The sequence below is a fragment of the Phragmites australis genome, chromosome 7 (assembly GCF_958298935.1).
Source record: "Phragmites australis chromosome 7, lpPhrAust1.1, whole genome shotgun sequence".
Lineage (NCBI taxonomy): Eukaryota > Viridiplantae > Streptophyta > Magnoliopsida > Poales > Poaceae > Phragmites > Phragmites australis.
The window spans coordinates 3,251,545-3,262,296 of record NC_084927.1 but is presented as its reverse complement, the minus strand read 5'-3'; positions in this window follow the sequence as shown (position 1 = coordinate 3,262,296).

Here is a 10,752-nt window from a genome sequence, read left to right as displayed (position 1 = left end):
GTCCAATTTGGAGTCAGGACAGTGGAGATATCATCTTTGGAATAGAGAGTTGCGAAACAGAAAATCCTAACCGACTCGAACTCGAACCCGATTCATGTCCAGCTTGGACTCCACCTCAACCAGCCGCCCCTAGCCCTATAAATAGGTGTTACACGTCCTCCCCTACACCCTCTCCATGCCTCCAAGCCATAGCCACCACAGCTTCCTTGTCCGTACACTGCCGTTCGCCGGTGCCACCGCCGCCACCGGTGCCGTCGTTGTCTTCATGAATCCTCCTTGCCCAATCGTCAAAGCAAGGTGAGGATCCCTCATTCTCCTTCCTTATCCCTATTTTACCATCATATTAAGTCCCTAGTCAAGCCCTAACCCTGGCCAAAGCCCGATCTACGCCGCCACGGTCGTTGCCGTTGCGGACAGCCACGCCATCACCGATTGACATCGATGTTCCCGGCTGACCAGAAGTCAAATCACCATGCCCCTTCACCATCGCATGAAACATGATGTTGCCCACGCCCGCACCAACTGGGTCATCAAGTAGAGCAGCCAAACCACCGGGATCAAGGTCGACATGCCCGTTGTCTGGTTTCTGGACACGTTCTGTGCGCGCACCGAATTTGCTGTCGCGTTCCCTGTCAATCCGGAAGCCGTATGGATGTGTCATCTGCGTCATGACATGTCCCATGAAGTCTTCTACATGACCGAAACATGATGCCAGCCGCAGCATATTGCAATCGCCACCCATCTCATCTCCGCTGATCGTTCTCCCTCTCAGGGGATGATCTACCCAAAACCATGCTATAGCATTGTTTTCCCAGGATATATGAACGTATTTGTTCAAACGGTTTCTCAAATTTCATAGCCAATCTCTGGGAACATGTGCATCTTCGACGCTGCATCTGGACACAGCCACGATTGAGGCTGTGAGAGTTTATCGTAGTTTTGCCGCTACCTTAGATGACCCCTTCCAAAACCGACCATACCTTTGAGTTAGCCTATCTGCGTTCTACGCTATGCTTCCCTCGTTTTGCTGAAACACCACTAAAGCCCAATATCGATGTTAGTGGCCACGTGCCCGGTCGCCATCTCCGACGAAACCCAAGCATCCTCCACTACGCAGAGTCGCTAGCAGTATCCTTAACCCAGAAGTGCAACCTCCGGCCTTTTGATCTATCATAGGTGGTCGAGACTAGATCTCAATGTACCCCTTTTTTAACCCAAGATGGTGCTTGCATATCATGTCAAGTCAGCACCACATCATCCTCCTTAGCCAGTCAGCGAAGTCTAGTCAGCCATATACTTCTTGAACCTTATGCAATGATGTTGTCAAGCCTGACGCAGTGATTGTGCGATAATGCCTATTCCCATAGGAAGATAACTCCAGTAAACCAGTCTTTCCTTTTCAATTTAATCCATCTCCCGAAAGTTCATTCTCTTTCATTCTATCTCTTATTTAGGCGATTCTTGCGTCTAAATTCTTCTAAAATCATGCTTATCCAACTATAGTATTTTTAAAGTGTTTTAATGATGTTTGGTGTACTGTTCTTAGTTAGTTTTGTTGTGTGCTTTTCTAGTATGTTTTGAGAGCAAACGAAGAGCAGCTCGAGAACCTCCAGGACCAAGTTTTTGAAGAGTCTGCGCAATAAGTTGGAAGAGGCAAGTGTTCTTGAACATTCTGATCCGAGTTTTTTAAATGTGTTCTTTATTTCAAACATGCATGCTATTAATACTGAATCCTATTTACTTGTAGTATCATGTTCCATATATTCCTTATCGCCTAGTTGTTAGTAGTGGTTATGCGGGGTAGCTTATATTTACCTTCACACAAGGGTATGGATGGGTTGATGGTTAAACATGACTAATGGATTATGCAACTATGAGTTGAAAATACTGGTAATGGTATAGCAACAAGGAGCCTTAGGCCTTGAGCAAAGAGTTGTTGGTAATGGTGGTCATAGTGATATTGTTAGTTTAGTGTTTGCTCAAGTGACCTAAGTAAGAACCGGTTCGTGGAGCGACAACCCAAGAAATATCGTACCAACCACGAAACCTGGTATGAGACAGACTATCGGAGGATTAACTCCTGTCGCAGGGATCCCGAGAGACCCCTTTTTAGAGATTCGGCCGGGGGGATGATCCTGAATAAGTTCGCCGGAGAAATGAATGAGAGTAAATGCAACGGCTGGTGGTGGGGGTGATGACCTAGTGCACAAAGAAGTAAATGCACCGGAAGATTTAGACAGGTTCGGGCCACACGGGGGCGTAATACCCTACTCCTGTGTGGATGTAATAACTATCCTGAGGAAGTCCCTCAAGGATGTTGCTGGTTACAAGAATATTGTGTCTAACTAAGAGCTTGAGGCTCCCTGTTCTTGGGCAGGGACTACGGTTTGGTTCTTGGTGCTTCTGTGCTCGATGCTTGCGGTCTCTTGGACGTCTCGGATGTATCTTTGGTCGGATTCTCTTTTGGTCTATTCTTGGTTGATCGTGGGTCTGTCTTCCTTCTTGGGTGTGTCGACTCTTTTATCCACTCGCCGGCTGCGACATGCCACTAACGGGAAGGAGGGGGCGCAAGTTCCAAGACACCATGACTGGGAAAGGCGTCATCATTTCCTCTGGGCGAAGTGACTGGGGAGGTGGAAAACGCAGCGCACGCCCGGTCACTTGTCACCATAAACGCCCTAGCAACGGGCGCCGTAGAGAGGGCCCACCGAGCAGCCACGGAGCAACCCGGCGTGCCCGCCCAGTCTTGTTCCTCTGCCACGGCAGGGCGGCAGGCAGAATGCCTTGATCCTAGCGATGTTATCCCAAAACACACCGGATGATACGGGACGGGACCCGTGCAATTAATGGCCCCACGCCTCTCTGCCAAAACGTGGCAGGAACTGACACTGCTGCGGGAGCAGTTGGGAATGTCAGGTCGCGCACGCTCATTAAATGCGGCCTCGGACCTCTGACTGGTTGACACCTCATCGGCGGGCCCCTCGGGGGCCTTTCCGGGTCGTTGGGGCACCGAGCGCTCGGGGGTACTGTTCACCTCCCCGAGCACTCTCTCCCGAGAATGCTTATCCTTGTCCTCGGGGCACCAGGTGCTCGGGGGTACTGTTTACCTCCCCGAGCGCTCTCTCCCGATCACTCTTGCACAGATTTTTAGGGGAACCGAGAGCCCGGGGGCCACCACGTGCAGCCCCGAGCACTCTCTCCCGAGCACTCTCACACTGGCCCTCGGGGAACCTTGCGCTCAGGGACTGCTGCGCACAGTCCCCGAGCACTCTCTCCCGGAACTTAGCTCTCCTGATCGTCGGGGGACTAGGGTGCTCGGGGGTGACCGGGCACCTCCCCGAGCACTTTCTTCCCGGTACTTAGACTCTGCGGGTCATTGGGGAATTGGGGTGCTCGGGAACCAGGGACTATGGCCCCGATCACCTTCTCCTGGAACTTAGACTTTGCGGGTCATCGGGGAACTGGGGTGCTCGAGGACCAGGGACTGTGGCCCCAAGCACCTTCTCCCAGAACTTAGACTTTCCTCACCTCGCAGGAGGAACCTCATGGGATGGTGACACGTGGTGGACGACTAGCCTGGCCTCGGGACTCAGGGACCCCCGGTTCCAGATACACCGACAGTAGCCCCCGGGCCCATTGGCAGGCGATGGCACGGAGACTGCGGATGGGCCCTTCGTCGCGGACGAGGCCGAGGCTGGCGCGAACGCCACATGGCAAGCTTTCAAGAGGTGGCCCTTTAGATCCAGGCCTCTGGTACGGCCCAACGGGGAGACAAGCGGACGCGTGTCCACACAACTCCCCAAGGGCATAACAATGGGACGGGCGGCACGCGCGTCTGCTGCACAGATCGAGGAAAATACGCCTGGCAGCCGCTGACGCCGCACGACTAGTGCGAGATTCGCCTGGCGGTTGCGTCGACCGAGGAAGTCGTCCTGCCGAGCGCACCGTTGGTAGGAGACGTTTGAATTCTGAGATATAAAAGGGGGAGGGGATCGATCCGCCCCCCTCTTTACGCCATCTTGCGATCTTGCTCTCGTTTCCTTCGCGCTCCTCAGCCCCTAGAACCCCTTGGGCGATCAGAGCGCTTCTCCTCCTTTCTCTCCACCACCAGACAACCTCCCCACCCGACGAGATGCCGAGAGCCGGAGGAAGCCACCGTGACAGGACTCCGGACAGCGTGCTACCGGAGTCTCGCCTGAAGAATGAAGAGGCGGCGGAGAAAATCAGGAAGCTGCTAGTCCCCGAGGGCCAGCAGGGGGCCTCGGTGGTGACGTCGGTGAACTTACCGCCGGCGACGACCATCCCCGGGTGCATCGTCTTATTCACGTCTTTCGTGGCGGCGGGACTAGTGCCGCCGTTCTCGACATTCCTCCTCCAAGTCCTCGACACTTACGGTGTCCAGTTGGTGCACCTGAGCCCCAACTCCGTCGTGGTGTTGGCGGTGTTCGCACACCTATGCGAGATGTTCGTGGGAGTGGCACCTTCGGTGATGTTTCTTCGACATTTCTTTGTCCTGCGACCGGCCGGGAAGAAGAGGGGGTACCCCACGGCGGACGTCGCGGGGTGCTGCAACCTTCGGCTGCGAGACGGCATGGGGGAGCGGTACATCCCCCAGGTGCTGCGAAGCAAGTGGGAGGAGTGGCGGGGGGACTGGTTCTTCGTCGACGTCGACCCCATGACCGTCTCGCCCTACCGGAAGTGGCGGCGGAGCCCCAGAAGTCGACGTGGGAGGCGCCGCCACCGGAGGACGCGAGGTTGGAGCCGGTGTTCGAGCGCATCAGGTTCCTGCACGACACCGGGCTGACCTCGGTAATGGTAGTGGCGGACTTCCTGCGCCCCTGGGGAGCGGGCCCGGCTGTGCTGGCTCTACACCGGGCCCGCAGACATCAGCAGGACACAAATCGGCGCAAGCTGGGACCTAGGCCCGGCGGAGCTGAGGGGCATGATCCGAGTGGTGACCGGCGTGGCGGACACGAGCTGGGCGGAGCTCCCGTGGCCGAAAATGGCGCTCTGTGCCAACCCCGAGCGCACGACGATCCTGGCGAAGCTGCCGGAGTTTAACGCCCAGGGGCTCGTCGACCGGCTGAGGAGCCGGAGCCCCAAGACCCCCGAGCTCCCTGGATTAGATGAGGTGGCCAGCGAGGGGGCCGCGAGCAGCCAGGTGCAGACTGGTGGCCCGGGCGACGGGAGCGGTGAGCCGCGGGCCAGCGGTGGGGCTGCTGAGCGCAGCAGCCGTCGCACCAAAGGAGGAGGAGGTTCCACCGATGATGGAGCGGTGGCGGCACCGGAGGACCGGGGGAAGCGCCCCCGGGTCTACATTCCCGTGTCGGAGTCCCCGCCCTCGCCATCGGCGGTGGCGGCGTTTCCGGTTCTGGAGCCACGCCTCGAAAGGATGGGGCCGGCCCCGGCGCCCGGAGACCGTGCAGCGGCCCCGCCGAGCACCCGGTGGAAGAGGAGAAGGGAGGACTCCAGGCCGGCACTGTCGGGCCCAGAGTTCAGGCTCCCGGCGGCCAAATGGCAGTACCGGGGGACTGCGACCGCATAAATTTCATTCTTCGTTCTTTCTTGGGCACACTTCGCCCGAACTAAACTTCGGTTTTGGTCTTCGTTTGTCTCTTGCAGGCCGCCCACCGGCGCCACCGAGGCTGAAGGAGGACCGGCGCCGGCGCCAGCACCCGAGCCAAGCCGGCCGGTGGAGTCGAGGCAAGCAGACGCGGCGATGGTGGCGGGGCCAGCGGACGCGGCGGCCGAGGGGAGGATGGTGGAAGCGGCGACCGGGGCGGGGACGGCTGAAGCGGCGGCCATGGCAGAGCCAGCGGATGCAGCGTCCGAGGCGGGGACGCAGCCATCGCCCGAACCCTCGGCGCCGGTGGAACCTACCCCGGGCGTGCAGAGCCCGGGGCGGATGATGGCCTTGCAGGGAACCGGCGCTCCACCGGCGCCCGGTCGGCCTGCCGACCCCTTCCTGGCCGCGATCGAGGGCGTCCAAGTGGCGGTCGAGGGGCTGGGCATGGCAGTGGAAGTGAAGGAGGGGCAGCTTGAAGCGGAGCGCGCCAGACTAGACTCGGAGAGGGCGCAGCTTGCGGCTGCCTGGCGCGCCTTCGAATCCCGCCTTGCCACGCAGCGTGCCACGAACGAAGAGGAGCAAAACGCCGTGGAAGAAGTCCGCGCGGTGGCCGTGCGGGAGCAGAAGCTTTTGGAAGATACCCGGGCGGAGATCGCGTGGGAGCGGGAGGTTTTGGGGAGCGCCCGCGCAGAGGCTGCGCGGGAGCGAGAAGACACCACCCGCCTGGCTGAGGCATCACGGCAGCAGGCTGCCGAGGCCCTTGCCAGGGAGAGGCGGGTGCAGGAGCGGGAGGAGGCGGTCGCGAACCGCGAGATGGCGGCGGAGGCCCTAGAGGCCGACCTGACCTACCGGGAGTTCGACGCCGAAATCATGGCGGCAGACTTGGGCGCCCGAGAGGACTTGCTGTCCCTCCGGGAGGGGGAGGCTGCCGAGGCGGCTATGGCAGTCGCTGCCAGGGAGGAGGAGAATGCTAAGCACGAGGCGGAGCTGACCGCCCGCGAGCGAGCTCTGTCCGAACTGGTGGCGCAGGCGAAGCAAGCTGCCGGCCTCGCACCCGGCGCCGGCGGTTCTGGTGCGGCCGGGGGCCAGGGTCTCGAGGAGCAACTATGGACCGCGAAGGAGAAGCTCGAGGCTGCCTTTGTCTCGTGAGTCAACCTGCAGCAGATGTTGGAGGATGTACTCCAGCGGATGCGGCGGGCTGTGGAGATGGCCGGCCTTGGGCGACTCGTCGCGGACTAGAAGAGCGATGCCCCCGGACGACATGTCCTGGGACTTCAGCAAGTCTGCGAGCGCCTCGAGGCGCTGCCCTGGGCCGTCCAGGAACTTGCCGCCCGGGAAGGACGCGGCTTGGCCCAAGCGGTGGCCGAGCACGTTCTGGCCTGCTACCAAAGCAGAGACTCGAACTTCCCGCTGGAACCAGCGCGGGAAGGAGTAGTCGAAGCCGAGGGAGAGGCCGCCCGGGAAGCGGTTCGGAGCACCGCTACCGAGGTGGTGGCCGGCTTCAGGCGGGAAGTGCCGCCGCTGCCAGCCCCCGGGGATGGCCAAGACGACTCCGACGCCGACTCTGCCTCCGATTAGGCTTTTGTAGTAGTTTCTTCTTCTTTTATTTTTGTCTTGATGTAAATACGGGAGTGATCTCTTAGAAATGCTTGTATTCCCCTTGTGAACATAATGGAAGCTTTTCTTTGGGCTCGCAACTCCGATATCCTCGAGTACTTAGTGCCTTTTCTGATGTTTTGCCTTGATGTCCCGGGAAGTACTTAGTCGGTCCGACCCCGACCTTTCCGTCCCCGAGAACGAAGTCGTCCCGATCATCCTTCTCGGCGTGTTCAGCCCCCGAGCCCTCGCGAGTCCGCATCGGCTAAGTCAAAAGACAAAGACACGAACTTCCTTGCTCGGGAGTTAGGTTGATCCAGCACGGAGCACGCCATGGCCGGTGAACACTTTTTCACCTTGCGACCACTCAGTCAGCAGACTGGAGACACGTGCGGGCGGAAATGCAACCAAGAGTCCCCATGGTTTGGTGGTGCCCGGGCTTAAGACGGACCGAGCCGAGCACCGACAGCCCGCCCCTGAGTCCTAGGCTCCGGACTACTCGAGTGGCTCGAGCGATAGGATTACCCAGGGCACCCAGGGACTCGGTAGTGCTTGGGGCCCTTAAAAGCGGACCGAACACCATGACCACCATGAAAGACTTCGATCAGACACTACCGCACGCACGGTGCACCTTTCTGTGGACCGTTCTGTCGTTCTAGGAAAAAGCGGACACACGGTAGGGTTTTGTGCACGAGGAGACCATCTCCCTGGGCAGATTAGAATGCGAGGGCTCCCGAGGATGACTCGGGAACAAAATACTTTTGAATGTAAATTCGTCTGAATTTAACCACTCACCGTACAGCTGTCGGCCTTCCGGCCAACCGATCCAGGAGGGGCGTGCGCTCCGAGCTTGGGGTGGCCGGGGACTTAGTTCCCGTAGCCGGGGCGCCCGAGCATCAAGGGGCATGCGAGGAGCCCGGGGTCGGGTGATCTCGACCACTCATGCTTAAGCGGTAGGACCACCCACGGACCCTTGGGGCCGAGCAGTGACCTAGGCATCGAGGCCCTTGCGGTCGAGCTGCCTTGCTTTGATTATCGATCTGTGACTTAAGAGAGAGAGGAGAAAATCCTTGTTTGGTGCGCTCTGTTAGTGCGGTACTTGTTATAGACTGCTCTCGTTTTTGACCCGAGACCTCTCGAATACCCAGACCGGTGGACAAGAGCGGGCAGAGGCATAACCCAGAGGTCCTATGGTTCGGTGGCGCCCGGGTATGACAGACTAGACCGAGCACCGACAGCCCGCCCCTGGGGCCTGAGCTCCGGACTACTCGAGCGGCTCGAGCGATAGGATTACCCAGAGCGCCCAGGGACTCGGTAGTGCCCGGAGATCCGCCATGACACCGAACACCACAGCCTACCACATCGGACGTAAGTCAGCGGCAGCTGCCCACGCGCATACCGGTCGGGATTATTTTATCAGCGGGGAAAAAGAGAGAGTGAACTTTCCTCGCACAATCGAGCATCTCACCAGACAGATCAAACATACGAAATCCAGAAAAGCGAAATTGACATATGATTGCACATTAACATTTACACTGAATTGATAAATTTTACAAGGTTGGGTGACTTACCCATCTAGTGGTAGCCCCCGGTCAACTTGGGCGGGGGGCAAGCCCCCGGCCTGGTTGACCTGAGCCGCGAGCATAGCCATCTACGGGTAGAACCTGCGCAGGTGCTCGATGTACTACGGGTTTGGAAGCGGTTGCCCATCCTCGGCCGCCAACTTAAAAGAGCCTTCTCGCGGGACCCCGATTACGGTGAAGGGACCCTCCCACACAGGGGACAGCTTATTCTTTCCTTCGCACGACTGGACGCGTCGGAGAACTAGATCCCCCACCTCAAAGGACCGTGCCTGGACGCGGCGCTGATGATAGCGCCGCAAACCTTGCTGGTACCGAAATGCCCAGACGGCGGCACGCCGCCGGCGCTCTTCCAAGTAGTTGACGTCGTCGTGCCTCTGCTGCTCTTGCTCACCCTCAGAGTATGCATGCACCCGAGGGGAGCCTAGAGTGAGCTCGGAGCGGAGGACCGCCTCAGCGCCATACACGAGGAAGAATGGAGTCTCCCTGGTGGCGCGGCTTGGCGTGGTCCGATTAGCCCATAGCACGGCGGGCAGCTCGTCCACCCATCCCTTCCCGTGCTTTGCGAGCACGTCATAGGTCCGGGTTTTGAGGCCCTTCAGTATCTCCACGTTGGCGCGCTCAACTTGCCCGTTACTCTGAGGATGAGCGACGGAGGCGAAGCAGAGCTTGATGCCGAGGTCTTCGCAGTAGTCCCCGAACAGGGCACTCGTGAACTGGGTGCCGTTGTCGGTGATGATCCGATTCGGGACACCAAAGCGACTAGTGATGCCGCGGATAAACTGGAGCGCCGTGTTCTTGGTCACCTTGATGACTGGGACCGCCTCCGACCACTTGGTAAACTTGTCGATGGCGACGTAGAGATACTCATAGCCCCCGATTGCTAGGGGGAATGGACCTAGAATGTCCAACCCCCAGACCGCGAAAGGCCATGACAGGGGGATGGTGTGAAGAGCCTGAGCTGGCTGGTGAATCTGCTTTGCATGGAACTGGCACGCCCTGCAGCGCTGAACCAGCTCAGAAGCATCCTGGAGGGCTATAGGCCAGTAGAAACCTTGCCGGAAGGCCTTCCCGACCAGCGTGCGGAACGATGAATGGTCACCGCACTCGCCCTCGTGGATCTCAGCGAGGAGCTCGCCGCCTTCTGCCCAGGAGATGCATTTCAGGAGGACACCTCCTGCGCTATGCCGGTAGAGATCCCCGTCTACTATGGCATAGCGCTTGGACTGCCGAGCAACTCTTTCGGCAGACACCTCATCCCCGGGAAGGAACTTTTCCTTCAAGTACCCTCGGATGTCGTCCATCCATGAGGCATCTTGAGAACATTCAGCAAGTGCAGCGCACTCGCCGAACGGCGGCACCCTGACGGGGCTTCCCACTGAGGGCACCACCGGGGTCCCCTGAATTGAGTTCGAGGTTTCCCCTTCGTCCTATTCGGCAGGCAGGACGGAAGGCCGCGTGAGTCTTTCTTCAAAGACTCCGGCAGGGACGCGCGCGCAGGAGGAGGCCAGGCGGGAGAGCTCGTCGGCCAGAGCGTTGTCGCGGCGAGGGATGTACCGCAACTCCAGGCCATCGAAGCGCCTCTCCAGCTTCCTGACTGCTGCCACGTACGCCGCCATTTGAGGATCCGTGCACTAGTACTCTTTGGACACCTGGCTGATCACCAGCTGGGAGTCCCCTTTGACCAGTACGTGACGAATCCCGAGGCCCACCGCGGCTCGGAGGCCAGCGACGAGACCTTCATATTCCGCCATGTTGTTGGATGCGCGGAACTGTAGCTGCACGACGTACCGGAGTTCTTCACCCATTGGGGAGGTGAGAACCACTCCGGCCCCTGCACCTTTCAGCGAGAGGGAACTGTCGAAGTGCATAACCCAGTACCAGGGCGCGTCGTGCCCGGGATACGCAGAAATCTCTTCTGGGGCGACCTCGGGGACGGGTGTCCACTCTGCCATGAAGTCGGAGAGTGCCTGGCTTTTGATCGCCTGGCGATCGACAAAGTGCAGGTCA